Source organism: Heliconius melpomene, chromosome 13 (genome assembly GCF_056956725.1).
Source record: "Heliconius melpomene rosina isolate 202511_hmr_F chromosome 13, ASM5695672v1, whole genome shotgun sequence".
Classification (NCBI taxonomy): Eukaryota; Metazoa; Arthropoda; class Insecta; order Lepidoptera; family Nymphalidae; genus Heliconius; species Heliconius melpomene.
The window spans coordinates 15,131,105-15,147,126 of NC_140401.1; the positions used below are offsets into that span (position 1 = coordinate 15,131,105).

The 16,022-nt window shown below is 29.5% G+C and overlaps 1 protein-coding gene across 4 annotated transcripts in view; it reads right to left on the bottom strand.

Moving 5' to 3' along the window:
• Sox102F (transcription factor Sox102F) overlaps positions 1–16,022 on the bottom strand; it is a 235,113-nt gene that overhangs the window by 216,721 nt on the left and 2,370 nt on the right. For 3 of the 4 annotated variants that reach the window (XM_085195738.1, XM_085195734.1, XM_085195735.1), the window contains exon 1: positions 10,287–10,499. The exons of the other annotated variant lie outside the window; for it this stretch is intronic. The gene's annotated coding sequence lies outside the window, so the exon portion shown is untranslated. Of the gene's footprint in view, positions 1–10,286; positions 10,500–16,022 lie in introns of those variants that run through there. 4 annotated transcript variants of the gene reach the window in all.

Below are 16,022 nucleotides of genomic sequence, written 5' to 3' on the forward strand. Positions count from 1 at the left end.
ATATTATAATATGTGTTTTTTGGCTTCACGCTCTATCCCGTACATAGCATGGTTAGACAGAGGGAACCTAGAAACCTAATGTTAAGACCTCTGTTACCCATTTTCCACCCAATTCTCGAAACATTGTTAATATTTGACTCCCCTGAGTAGGAATTGAACCCATCGACAACGTTCCCCTGCATCATTTGTTTCTAAACTAAATAAAATATATGTCTATTATAATACTCGTATGTATATAGAAGAAACCGTTGTTAAACAGTACACACAAACGTAAGATGGAAGCACGTTCCACTTTTTAGATGCGTACAGCGTACACCCTATAAGGCAAGTCGAGTCTGGCAAAACCTAGCGATTGTGATGTGGATGATGGCCAGGCCGGTACTACTAGACTAACGTTATCTATTCTATAGAATAGATGTATCTGATTCTATACTTGAAGGAATTGCTATATATGGGATATAAAATTAAATAGGATATATTTGCGTATTTTATATATTTTTTTAATTTTATAAAAACTTTTTATAAATATGAATGCTAGTTTGTTTGTTACCCTTTCACGCCAAAATTACTCTACCGATTATTATTAAACTTTGTACACATATTGTTAGGGGTATTACAAAGGACATAGGATTATCATATCATATAAGAAGAACAATTAAGCGAGTGAAGCCGCGTTTAAGTCTCTAGTAAATTCATATAGTAAGTTTTAATCTTAAATAATTGAAACAATCAAAAAGGAACAATGATGAAGTGCATAGTAATAAACAGATGCGTTGAACATCAGCTATCGAGATTATAAATTAAATTTAAAATAATATACGTACTTATATATATTTTTGCATAGTTTTAAGGTCAAGCATACTATTCTTATAAACGGACTTAGTATACTATATTAGACAGTAGAATGTCAAGGAATCTTGGAGGAAAACTATTATAGTTATAAATAGACATTAACAAAAATCCTCAATAATTGAATTGTATTTCTTAGTTTTACATATTCCGTAATTATATTTTAATAATAATTATTTCTTTTTAATCTTTTTTAATTATGTATAGATGACGAATAGTTGTGAGTTCGATTTCCATTCAGGGGAATGAATTATTATCATTTCGTCCTCTACCTTTGACTCAATACACAATGTTTCGAAAACCGGGCGGTGCGTGGTGAATGAGAGTGTCCGAACACTAGGTTTTCCTTACCTACCTTGTTAAAAGGGAGATAAAGGGGGAAACAAAAGCAAAACAAAATACAATTGCCACCGATCCCCTATCTAGAGCACCAAGTAACATAAACAAAAAAATATTAAGCAATACACATAACATTTTATTTATATCTTAATCAAATTGTCTATCTGCTTTCTATTCTACTGTATCTAGAATATTTTACAACTGTAGATATGGTTAATCGAGAATACCTGTTTGTTTATCATAGCGCAGTTTAAGTATACCATTTTATAGCGTTGTTCTCACGTAGGACATTTAGCGTGGAGTCATTCTTAACTTTTTAGTTCTAGATAAAGTATTTATTATATAGGTAAACGGTTTAGTTTAATTTTTTTTGTGGGGAGTTAGGAACGGAGTATCTTAACACTAAATTCCCTCTGCCTGATATATGCGGGATAACGCGTGAAATTAAATTTTGATATAAACACTCACAAAATTTAGCTTGATTGAAAGAATTAAAAGATTATAATTAAATATAGTATAATTTTAATTTACATTTCGCCCATTTGGAGTATCTAATATCAACGTTATTGCACTTTGTGCACTTGGGTGTTAAAAAACGAGTTATATACAAATGTATACGAAAAAACTATTTACATACTTAGACTATGTCCTCTATAAATAATAATAATATTAAACTGCAAATATGCCATTGTTGTACCAAACGAACTATATGTACAAACGGAAACTCATAATTTCCTTCTTTTTAGTCTTTAAAAGAGTTGTTAGCTAAGCTTAAAAATTGGCAATAACATTGTTCAATTACATTCTTAAAAAACATTACCATCTCCTGTAAATATAAAATAAACAATAAATTATTATAAATAAGTGTCACCATTCCTTACAATCTTTAAAATATTAAAATCATTCAATACCGTTTGTTAGATATAGTTAAATACGCGCAAATACTAACTCGCTATCGTTACGATGGACGTTTTAGGCTTTATTTTCCTTTCAATTACGTGAAAACCTATCGTAAATCGATCTATGAAACCTTTTAGTTGACATAAATAGGTACCTACATACGTATATATGTCGAAATTTAACATAAGTGAAATCAAAGTCAAAAGTAGCGGTAAACTAGTGTAATTCACATCTAAATTATGCGATAGCATTGTGTTGTTAGCTGGTTATAGTAGGTTCGGTTACGTCAGACATTGCAAATAACTAATAAAATATAGAATATATTCATTCAATAGAAGTCATGTTATAGTTAGAACGAGCGTGTAACTGAATACGGCGCGGAAAGGAGCTGAGAAAGTGTCGCCAATAAAAACATTAAATAATTAATTCTGTAGACACCTTTAAGACATAGCTGGTGCGTGTTTAACATAGTCGTGGGTTCGAATTCTTCGAGAATTTTATTTTTAAAGGAATAATAATATGTGTACTTTACTTTATACGTTTTATGGAGACGTTATTTAAAATAAAGTAAGACTAGCGAGGTACAAGCGTGACACAGACGCGAGTCTATCGACTATAAACGTAACGGGGTGTGGATTAGATTCTCGATTCGATCAATTCTCGTTCCAGGAAATGTTAGATTTTTTTAATATAGTATCTAAAACATCTATAGGCAACATAGGCAGTAAGAAGTTAGTGATAATACACTCCGTTCTCTTCGTATTGCTTCCAAATATATCATTGTCTCCAAATATATAAGATATTAATTATTATTATTTCTGAGTATTCCTTCAGCTTAGACATTCTCACATTTATACAACAATTGCGTTCGTTCAATCGTTGCCCTGGCGTGTTGTAACGTTATATTACAAGACGCACAATAAAGCAATATTGTGAGATACGAATTACGATGCGTCGCAATTAAAGTTACTTTCGTTATTGTAGCCCTAATGGCAGATTGTAAATCTAAGCTGATATTAAATATTATTATTTCTGTAAAGGAATAGTTGATTTCACAAAGCTAGTAAAGTTAAATGTTTGTGTGTGAGGCGGAAAGTAGAGAACGGAAGTGTTTTAATGGGGACGGAGTAACTTAACTATAAGTTTTCAGGTTCCCTTTGCCTACTCTGCAATGTACGGAATGCAGTGTGAAGCTACATTATTTTATATTCGTCTGTGAAGTAGGTTAGAGAACATTTTTTTTGCGTTAATAAAGCTCTCAAGCTTTAAAAGTGAGAACTAACCGCCTTATTATGTATAACCGGGATGCTTTAATTTTTATAACTATTCTTATATTTCATAAAATAATAAACTGAAAATATATAATAAGAAAGTAGTAAGTCAGCTCTCCACTTTTTGCGTATTTTAGACACAATACGTTAGATTTATTCTTTAGATTAGTTCTATATTTTTATATTAAATAATAAATAATAAAAAAACAATTTTTTTATAACATATTTAAGTTCGATACCAGTTTCATTCTTACAATAAAAAAAGTACAAGAATCAATGTAAACAAAACAATAAAAAGGACTATCTGAACTAACTACGCAGTACGGGCTAACGTGTAGGTAGCGTTTTATGATGCATTGTGATACTTAAATGTGTTAAATTTCCTGCAAGTCAATAAAATTACGCTTGAATCGGATGTTAAATTTTAACCTACTTTGAAAACAGATGATTTTAATACACAAACTGTTGATGAGTCATATACGTAAATGTATTAGAGGTTAACATGTTTTTAGTAAAGATTAGATTTAAGAAAGTAAAAAAAAATAAAAACGAAAATTAGACAAATACATTATTAATAGATTACATTAATAATTAACTAAAACGTAGGGTAGAAAGTCTACCAGAGAGAGCATGGCGTTAAGCTCCGCTATTCAACACCAAATTTCTAAGCGGCGGCGGTGCGTGGGTGTAAGAGCTTAATAACTTTAGGACCCGTATTTTATAAATCGCTCTGAAAGAGGATCTCAGACTTGGGGGGTGTTTATACATAGGCCTAGGTTTCCTCTGTGTGCACTGTTATATGGGGGATTCTAAGCAATTATTATTTTATAAATATTAGAAATATAGTGTTATAAATTATATATGATATTAATATTGTTGCAATATCAAAGGAATATAATATTATTGTAAAGGAATAAAATAGCAATATAACATTTTAAATAACGCAATAAAAATCAGAGATCGAAAGGTCTAGATTATAATTGCTAGTTACAAAAATATAAAAAAATATGTTTTTTTATTAATTATGTATTAATTTTCAGGAATATTATTATTTTTTTAATATGATATATATATGCTATTCATTTGAAAAATTATAAACATAAATCAATAAAAAAAACATTATTTTCCATATATACCCCAAATATAACGTACAAATCTTATTAAATATTTTAAATTTAATGTAGTTGAGAAGTTATCTTCAAAATAAATGTATTTCTTAGATCTAAATAGGAAAAAAGTTTAATCGGAAATTTTCAGATTTGTTTTTCAGTTTATAACGCATAAAGATTATTCGTTGTTCAATTAATAAACCTAGTAAGGATTGCTGAGGATAGGAAAGTTTATTATGTTAATGTTTTAAAAGAGAAAAAAAATAAAAAATATATATAATTTGTTTACCGACATTAAAACAATAATTATAAATGCTTGATGAAAGTTATGAAATTAAGCAAAAGTAGGATTTATTTCTGCACTTTTTATTAATAATTTAGAAGAGGTTAAAAATGACTAAATGAGCTAAAAACATATCTGACGTAGGTTCCTATATAAATTATTTCTCATACATGTGTCAAAACTATTATTACATACTATTGACGTTAAACAGTTTTTTTATGTAAGCATAAAACATGGCGTTACAAAGTGTATTGACAAATAGTGATTAAATAGTTTGTTAAAGTGTCGCTTTGTTTCGAGATACATTTTGGTAAACTGTTATTTGAGGTAAAGCTATATATTTGTATAGCTATATATTTAAATATATTATAAATACGGTCAAGGTGAAATGTCTCGAAAATTGGGCGAAAAGTATGTAAGTTTGAAGGGAAGGGAATCCTAGTGTCTTCCTGCTATACGAGTGCATGTGCTTGCTTACGAACGTAATAGTTATAATCAAATTCGATTTGATTTATCAAAATATTAATAATCCTGTTCGCACAAGAGTTTTCATAAACCCTCAAACTCTCAGAAGTTCTTCCTGCGCTGGAGCGGGCTCATGAGCTCTCTTACAACTCCTTAAGTTCTTGTTAAATGTAAGCAATATTTCTTTTTCATACTTATTTGAGGTAGATTATAAATATTTTTGTCACTATTATTTAAAATTACTTCGCTGTTATTTTTATTAAATAATAATTGTATAAAAGAAAAATATAAAAAGATTACTTTATCACATTATTATTATCACTACAAAAAAGTCAAGTTCAAAATTTCATGCTTTCCTTATCAAATTTTTTTATTACGTTTCTTTTATAAGGAATTGAATATCTTATTTTGTATTGAGCTTTTATATAAAAAATCGTTAAATTTTCTCACAATGATTGCTTTCACGTGTTAATTGTAATTAAATGAGCATAATTTCCAATTTAGTTCTTACAAGTGACTTTTTAATTGTAGAGATAAAAAGTTCTTTTTAATATACAAGTGTGCTCCATTATGGCGAATATTAAAACACAATTATAGTATAATTTAATTAACATAAGGTTCGAGTTATAAAAGTCGTGAAAAGAGGCGTGATTGCTAAATAAATGAGTAGAAGCTGATCAAAAAGTCAACAAAAACATACTTTATTGACCTCGCAATCTTGTAATCGGAGAGAATATTGGGACCCATTGCTCTATTCTCCCTCCCTCCCTATATCTCTCCGAGGGGGAATCGAACCCACGACAGTCGCGTTTACAGTACACGCTCGTGCTCCTACGCTACAACGGCCATTTAATCCATAACTATATTATAAATTCGAAAGTTACTCTGTCTGTCTGTCTGTCTTTTACGTACTCAGGGCCAAACCGCTAATTTCATTGTGATAAAATACTCATATAGTATCTCTATTGATAGTTTCGGGATGAACATAGGATATTTTTTTTTCTCATATTTGTAATATTTTTGATATATACCAATATATTAAAATAGTTATGAATTTGAACCGTCGCTATGCGACCGTTGCTAAGCAACGATATCCAAAACTTGGTGTTAGGAAGCGTCACCCAAAATAAGCTTGCTTATCGCATCTCTCTATTGGAAACTGAAAATAATTTCATAAATATATTTAATAAATATTCGTATAGTTCAAGCGGGCGTAGCCGCGCTCAGGTCCACTAGTACATATACAAAATATATAAAATCCTTTTAGCAAGACAGAATAATCTCAATTGCCTTAGTATTTACATAAACGGGGTTTAGCTAATGAAACTATATAAATTAGAGGCATCGCGTGCCACCCCCGCGCTCTGTAGATTGTCTTTTTGTTAGATATCAAGTTGTATAAAATAGCACTCGGATGTAGCAGGTACTTTGTTTAACTGATTTATGATTGTGAAATTTTATACTTGTGTTGCTTGTGATGTCTCTGATAAATATAATTATATTTTTAATGGAAAATTTGTATTTATATTAAAATTTAAATTATGAAAATATTTTTAAAGAATAAAAGCTTAGTTAAATTTGTTTAGAGATTTTAATCGTTTTTTTTAATAATAAATAAATTTTAATCATTTTCGAAATTCACTCTCCGAATTTTGAAGGTATTGCGTATTGAATAACAGAACTCAACACCGCGTTTTGCTGACACTAGAGCCAGAAAAAATAAAAATAGTAACTTAAATAAATTATAAAATTTCCTGGAGTCAGAATCGAACCCACAACCAGTCCCGTCATACATACACTCCATAGTACCACTGGTCTCAATAATTACCAAAATATTCCAATATAATTTAACTGACAAAATTAAAAAAGAAGTTCTATATTATACACCGTCTAATTAGTATCTCATTCACATCCAAGACCCCACAACGCATAAAACAAAACGATTATAAATTTAGAATTATAATAATCTATAATTTTTCCTTAAACTTACATTGTTGCAGTATATTTACCACACATTTAAAACGTGGCCAAACAGGTAAATTTTTAAAGCAATTTCTTAAATGACATCGAAATTCGCATGCAGCAATACACTCCTTATTGTTTTAAACAATTACGCTCATTCCGTATTGCGGTTAAATAATTATAGGCTATTATTTACTTACGCACCCAAATTGCTATAGGTATAACATGAGATTGTAAAAATATTGAAACAAAATTATAATATGAAGATGTTTTTTAATAACGTTTAACCTTTTCTCAAATCTTATCTTATGTTAGTGAAGGGTTTACGTAGTCTTAATCAACAAATTGCTAATAATTAGAGATAATTTTTACATATCTAGATAATTTACTACAGGATTTTAAAAATTAAATATAGTTATTTAAAGGGGCCTCATTTCAATAAACTATATTTTTGTAAATATATCAAAATTAGAAAATGAAACAGATGAACTTACCACAAAACAAAGGAATCTATGAAAAAAAATAGCGATATTATTTTCATAATTTATAAACATTAACTTTGATTATTAATAATTTTATTATAAAAATAATATTAATAATAAATAATACATATTAAATTACTTATAGATAATGAATATTTTTCTTCTTATTGCAAAGCGCCGTAGAAAAGACTTCAACGCATGTTAGCTTATGTTCGACATTATACAGGGGAGGGTTATTTTGTAAATGTACGATACTGATGAAGCAAATATTTAATTTAAATATATCTTACGGTTACTCATTACTTGCTTAAAATATACGGTAATTATGTCCAAAATTTCGAAATGATGAACCAATTTTTTTGGAATCATTAAAGAAAAGTAAGCTTTTGCTCATTGAGTTGTTGTATATTTAAATTGGTTATTAAGAAAATTATATTTCGATGAAGTTAAATATATATCTTTTATAAATTAAATTAAAGAGTGATTCTATATATTATTATAAATCAATTTATACGTCAATCATTGTAATATAAAGACTTTTCTAAATAATTTGCTTTTGCTAAGCTAATATTTTGCAACTAAATAAAAAAAAATACACACTTCGACTATTTTAATTACACATTTGAAATATTTGTGGATAATTTTCTGTTTTACAACTAAAAAAACATATAGCACTGTTTGTATCGTATTGAAAATAAATAAATAGAAATAGACAAACTCGTTAAACGGAGAAATGATAGAGTTAAGACACTCTCTTTAACAGAGGTATGAATATTAATTAAAGCGACACGCCGTATCGTTTCCGTGTAATATAAAAGGCGGCTATCACCTGATATTCTGCGACCGTTGCCATGGTTACGCATACCGATCCGCCGCATGCACAGCGACAGGTTGTAACAAAAGCCTTTGTATTACATTAATTGATTGCAGAAGTCATTCAAGTATTCAGTTACAAAATCTAAATAATATGATAGTTCAAAGTTTGTTATCTATCTAAGCGTGAATGGTGTTAGTTTCGGGTATTTGAAATGTTATGTCGATATTATTAATTAAATATTAATTTGTGGATTTACCTCTAAATCACACTATTGAACTTCAAAAGTTTATATTTAGAATGTAGGTGTATGCTAGGAAGTGTAGGAGAGCAATAATAGGGGAAATTTTCCTCGCTAACAAATTTGAGGACGACAACAAGTAATAAAATAGATTTAGTTATCTTAAAAAAAACCAAAATTTTTAAAGTAAATATATGTATAGATAAAGATAAGTAAGAAGTATAATGAATGTATACGCCCTATAACTAAAAAATAAGGATTATTCTCTATTTACAAATTTCCATAAGCTTATAAGCTTATAAACTTTCATTAGAGCTTTTGCAGAGAAATGTACGGAAAAGTTTCAACTAATATGAAAATTTGTTCTATTACAATTTGTACAACAATTTTTTTTTACAAAAAATTTTGTCATTACATATATTTATGTACACAGGAACAATGTCGTATTATGCTTCTATTTAATATGTAGCTTTTATTTAACTTACATTCAATTTTCATTTAATTGCTTTTTATTTTTTTTATTATATTATAAAGGCAATATTAATTGGTATGTTACATATTTGTATTAAGTATTTTGAATACTTAATGAAGAATTATTGAAAACTTGAAAGCGAAAGAACACTTTCATATTCTATCAAAAGCTATATATATATTTGATATAAAAGACGTCAATTGTATTATAATGTGTAATTCAACAATTCTATGAGGAAAGCTAGAATATTTAAATATACATACCTACCGTATAAATGCATGTTTATAGACTTCAATTATAATATATTTACCACTTGAATTTTAATAATAGGTACTTAGCAGTTATTGTTCTGCTAGAATTAATATATTAAAGGCACGAAAAGCAAAAAGCAGTTTCACGCTTTTTCCCGTAAGCAGGATAGACAAGGGGGAACTATTAGCGTAATTTTAGAGAGACTGCGTTTTGTTGGGTAGAGCATAATGCCGCTTGGTTCAGAGTGAAAAATTCTAGTGTTTAAATCGAACCCGCAACCATCACGCTTACAGTCAGATGTTATCTGCGCCATGACGGCTTTAATGCTATGTCCATATAATTATACAGTTATAGTTATATAATTATAAAGACATACCATCTTCTTTTATCCTCAAACAATTGTCAATATGCATTTTCTTTTATTCTGGTTTCTCCAATTTTTCTTTTAAGAAATTCCATATGTTTGTCACGGTTTTAATTTATGACGTGACAGATTATATATGTGTATGTGTCATCTATGATTAAATAAATTTATATTAATGTATGTAGAATATATTTTAGTTTTATTTATTTCTATCTTATTATAGTACAAATGATATATGTATATATTTATTTCGTTAGTAAAATGCAGTAAATAGAGTTTTGTAAATAATTTACTCAGGTACTTAAGATCTATGTAGACAGTGCGAATAGAAAAACTTTCTAATATGATAACTCTAGCCCATCATTGATCGATAATATAATCGATTTATTAAAACGAAACAGTGTATTTAATACACTAATCGATACTTAACTCGATACTTATCACCTAAATACGCAATTTTAGGACCCAAAAATAAAAACATACCTCAAGCACGATCGATATCACTAAAAAAGATATAAACAAGGTGCGTCACTACACATAAACGGTGTCACAGTCCACTGTTCACTACAGTTCACTACACTGTTGGGACATCACTAAAATTCATAGTCATATTTTCAGTGAGTTCGTAAATCCAATATAAAATAGGGATGTACGTAACAACCTGACCATTGGCTTGCGTAGACGCAACTGAAATCACCTTGCAAGGCCCACTCTAGCTGTCTCACTCGTGTAGGACGCTTCTCTCTCTAGCGGGCATTGTGCTTCCAACTGGCTTGACAATAAATTACCTATAGGAATCTAATCAGTTTAATAGATGTGTGATTTCTTTTTAATTCAGCCTATTTTAATGGTAGGCTGTATACGGTATTATATATGAGTACATATATACATATCGTCTATGTATATATGTATCATTTGTCATTAAAAATAATGTAGACATAAAGGAAAAACACGTTGTAAACGCTTTTTAGTGAACAAATGTCACAGTTAAATATTATTTGTTTACTTAAACTTTATTTGAATTTATTTACGTTTATATATCTTCTGTCCATAATAGCAAAATTTACTCTTATCGAAGTTTCATGTTAACTCTGGAACTCTTACATAATATAAATGTATTTTTATTAACCCAAAGATCACAACATAAATATTAAGATAGAGTAAACACAATTTAAGCATAGAATAATATTAAATTTTATGTGAATATGGGTAATATTTAGTAGAAATTAGCTTTACAAATCAACTTAGAGCCTACAGTAAATGCTAAACATAAGCTGTTGTTAAAGGCGGCTATCTATAACCGTTTGAGGTCATGGGTCGTCATTTTCATGGAAGGACTTAAATACTTGTATGTTAAAATGATATTTGAGATCTTATACAAGTAAATTGTAATTTCATAATAGATAATAACTTTATTGAAATTATTATGGTAAATGTAAATTTGTGATTAAAAAGCGAACGTATTTGCTGCTTTTAATAAAAACTATTATGTCTACTACTACAGTTTTACGGTTTTTTTCACAAACAAATGGCATGCAAAGTTCCGTTGTTCACTTTTTGCCTAATTTTCCAGAGATTGAGTGTGGATTGGCGGAACTTAACGCAGTGCTTTGTCTTCTTACCTACCTTACCTAATGGAAATAATTCATTCTCCCTATCCTCCCCTAGTAGTAATTGAACCTGCATTCGTTGCATTTAAAGTCACACGTCTGTGCCATTGCGTCACAACGGTCTCTACAAATATGTGGAGGATTATAATGCAATTTTTTGTATAAAATCAGAAAATCATACATAAAAATCGAAATCAGAAATCGTTTATTATTTAAAAAATTCTTTCCCGCAGTGTTGAGTTTCGCAACCCGATATAAAACTTAAATGGGCTAAAAGTGAAAAACAGAATCATATGTCTCTACTTTCCCTCTTTTCAAAAAAAATAATATTAAATAATTTCAAAATAATCCCTCAAACATTATTCAATTCGCGCTTTCACAATTTTCCAATACAAAACGTAAACAAGGATCCATCACCGTTTTTTACCAAGCGAAGGTAAACATAAGAATACAGGAGCTCACATTAAAACTAACTATGTAAAAACTTAAGGGACAGCTATGTGAGTATAAGGCAACTCGAGACCAGACTTATTATCTAGCCTTAGCTGGGCAACTGTTGGCTGTACACACGTAAAGCTAAATTGTATTGAAAATTACTTTTAAATATGTGTAAATATTCATATATTTAATGCTTATAAGTACTAAATAAAAAGAGATTTTTTAAAAAAACATTGGGTTTTATATTTTTTTATATGACACTAAAACTTAAAGCTTTTGCAATTTTTATCGTTTAAAATAAGTTTTTCATGTTCATTCAAAATCTACAAACATTTCAGCATCTAACCTAAATACTTTTTTCTAAAATTCCAGTACACTATAATATTGTTTATAGGTTCTTGCATGAGACAAAATTGTCTTAAGACTTATTAGTCGTACATGCAAAAACGTGTTACAATCGTGAAGAACACCTTCAATTCCCGGGTTGGGTGAGCAATGACTCTAGAACGATGTAAGTTTTCCCTCATTACGTATTCCAAACGTATTTACTCAACGCTACCTGCAATAGGATTGCTGTAGTTTAATGTTTATAGTGGTTGCTATTATACCGTGTAAATGTGAAGATTACACTTTATTACCCTATTTATATTATAATAATGACATTCTAAATTTGGTGGCGTAATAGGTAAAATGGTGCTAAAGTTAGATAGTGTTTAAACTTAAATTAATAGGCTTAAATTTTTTTGAAGTAAGTACTAGGCAGCTTAAAGGACTAAAAATCTTCTAAGTGTGGATTCTATAGTAGCATAATACTCCAGCAAACCCGTAAATTTTCAAAGTTTTTGAGGAACTGAAGCTCATAAAACCCAATTATCTAATAAACAAACATAACAGTTATATATGTAACAGTTATTTGTCCACGTAATTATAGTAAGCGATGTAAAAATATATGTAATTTGTAATACAATGCGCCTGCGCACGTACTCGCGTCCCGTGTCCATGCAAAAAGTAGTCGCGCCCCAAATGGTCACAGGTTCTCTTACCAACGGATTATTCTCAGATTGTATAAGAAATCAGATGATTTTTCTTAGAGATAAATTCTTAGGCGTGCTTATTTATATTTAAAGATATATGTATGTTAATATTATTATTAAAAAAAATTGGGGGTTTCTTAATTTAACGTTACATAGTTACGTCATCGACGGATATTGCGTTATTAGATAAAGTTTTGTCAATTTTTTTATAGTTGTTATAGTAAAATAATGTTTATAACATCACTTATACTATATTTTTTTAACAGTTTCACGTTATATCCCGCACACAGCAGGGTAGGCAGAGGGAACCTAGTGTTAAGATACTCCGTTCCCCATGTGGAGTGTCGTTCCGTATTATATAATAGAGATTTAACTGATATGTTTATAACTTGAAAAATAGGGGGAAAAGTCATTATTTATAAAGAGAAGGGGCAGTTTATAAAATAAAATTAAATATAGAGCAACAAACTTATCGCTACATATATCTATAAAAAAAATTGAACTTGTAACTATCGCGGTAAGCCAAACATATTCTAATTGCGCTACGATGACGTCGTAATTTATTGACGTAAGTTCCTAAAAGTTAATATCATTGTAAAATCTATTGTGCAATTAAGTAACAGGTAAAAACCGAATACAAAACTTATATACCTTATGTAATAAGAAACGAGGAAAAAGTAACGATATAATATCTGCTATTTATTTAATTCAATTGTTACTCGATGACGTAAGAAAGATTTTTGTACTTTACACGGAAATGCCAAATAAATAAAAGTAAGGATTTCCTTTCGCCCGGTATGTATTATGAATTATTTACATTTTCTTGTTTTAGTATTAGAACAAAGTGCGATGTTGACTTACGCCACTCAACAAAAAATTGGACAGAAATTGTGTTACTTGGGAACGTAGTGCTTAGACACTACCACCATGTTACTATTAAGTTAGTTCTGTTTCCCACCTTTTGCCAAATTTTGGAGACACTGCATGTTGAGTATATACCACCAATAAAAAAGTAAAATACATATTAACATAAATTAATAAAAACTTTTTTACATATAAAATTAAGAGTTTTTTAGTAATTGGCAATTAATAGAAGAACTGTCCTACCTTTTAATGATAAATGTTCGAATTGATTCAGTGGATTGTAACAGAAAACCGCAAAATCATCGCGACCGGACATGTTAGAAATTCTTTAACATGTGGACTATCGTTAAGTAACTCATTTAGTTTTGGAATGGAATTATATATATTATAATTATCATGCTAAAAGTATAATAAACTTTAAATATAAATTTATTATTTGATGCTAAGTTTGAGTTAAGTTTCGCCACGAAACACGCAGTGTTTTGAAAATTAGGCGTGCAGTGTGGTATGGAGTGCGTAAACACTAAGTTCCCTCTGTCTACACTGATATGTACAGAATACAGTAAAAAGGTTTTTTTTGGTGGTGTTAAAAAATGGCGAATTTTGATACCAAGTTGTTTATCATGATGAAAATAGTACAGAGATGATTCTGCTGTTCCTAATATTATGCATGAACTAATAAAACATTTAAAGATATATAACAGAATGCCCATATTTATAAAAATATTTTACTATTAGTAAATTTTTTCAAGCGTCATCATTTGTCCGTCATTAAGATCTTCGTTTGTTAAAATCTTTTTTTTTTTAAATATATATATCACATTAGCCGACTTTTGAATGAGATTGATTATTAATATAAAATTAATAAGCGAATCCTAGAAACAAATAATTATATTTCATATACCAATAATTATCAATTTTAGAGGTAGATCATTGAAAATTAAAACAGAGTGTCTCATCACTAAATCCACACTGCTTATCTCCACAACTCATAAAGAATACCACAGCAATCAAAAACCCCCATTTCATTAATCTAAATTAGACAGTACATCGACACGAAATAAGTGGCTAACAGTAAACCCGAGGTAAGTTTTAACAAAAACACCGATCGTACCTCAATTATCTCCACCAATTGTCCGATAGACTATAAAGTTAATCTAACACCGCCATTACGTACGACCGTATTAATCTTAGCGTTGATTAGTAAAACTATAAAAGCGGAAGTATCAGAAGAATGCGGTTAATGAGGAGCTCAATCCCAATTTTATGGCTGGCCGTTAAAATGAGCTACAATTGTTTAATTGTTACCTACTAGAGCTGGTGCCGTCCACGTCCACCGTGGGAAGGCTGGTGGTGAAAGTTATAGTTAGGTTTTATATTGGTACCTTTATGGCGTTCGTCACCTTAGTTTTAAATTCTAATGATGTAATAGTGAAGAGATTTCATGTATTCAAATCTTACAAGAACAGAGAGCTCTTCTTTTAAAATAACTTATTTTTTTTTCTATTTTTAATATCACCATTAGTACTTTACTAAAATATACAGACGATTGGAATTCCACGGAGAACTAACGAAACACCTTGACTTCCTCTGTACCGCGATAGCTATGTACGTATATAACAATTATAAAAGATAAACATACTGACAAATAGTTTTTAATTAATTAAACATTTTAAACTGTAATTATAATTATATGCTCGACGAGATGTACCAGCATCCGAAATGCATCTGGACATATCAAAAGTAACTGATAAGATAATCGTTGCGATAAATTCTTTGTACCGTTTTTTGTAATAATTATTGACTCTTATTAAATTTGTACACTTGTTAACAAGCTGAAATTGTTGGAAATGGTTTAAATATATAACTTCAAAAGATTTTTGAGGTTGTCATGGCACAATGGGACGGTGTCGACTGGTAATAAGATGAATGGCGATTCGATCCCCACTGGGCAAAAATTTAATCAAAAGTTCATTTCCCTGTTCTGCATAGCACGGTGTTTAGTTCCGCCACTCAACACTAAATATCTCAATGAGCAGACAGCATGAAATGAAGTGTCGCGGTTTTCTCTGTCTATCCTGCCATTTGGAAAATAGCATGATGGTTTTTATTTTTCAAAGGATTTTTTTAAATGTAATGTTTTCTAATTGACTTTGGAAAAAAAATATGTTGACCACTTTTTATCCATTAAAATCATTGCAATAACTATTAAATCATATTTAGATTATAAGTTTTAGTTTCACGCGGCGATGTATTCTGCAAATAAGAAAGGA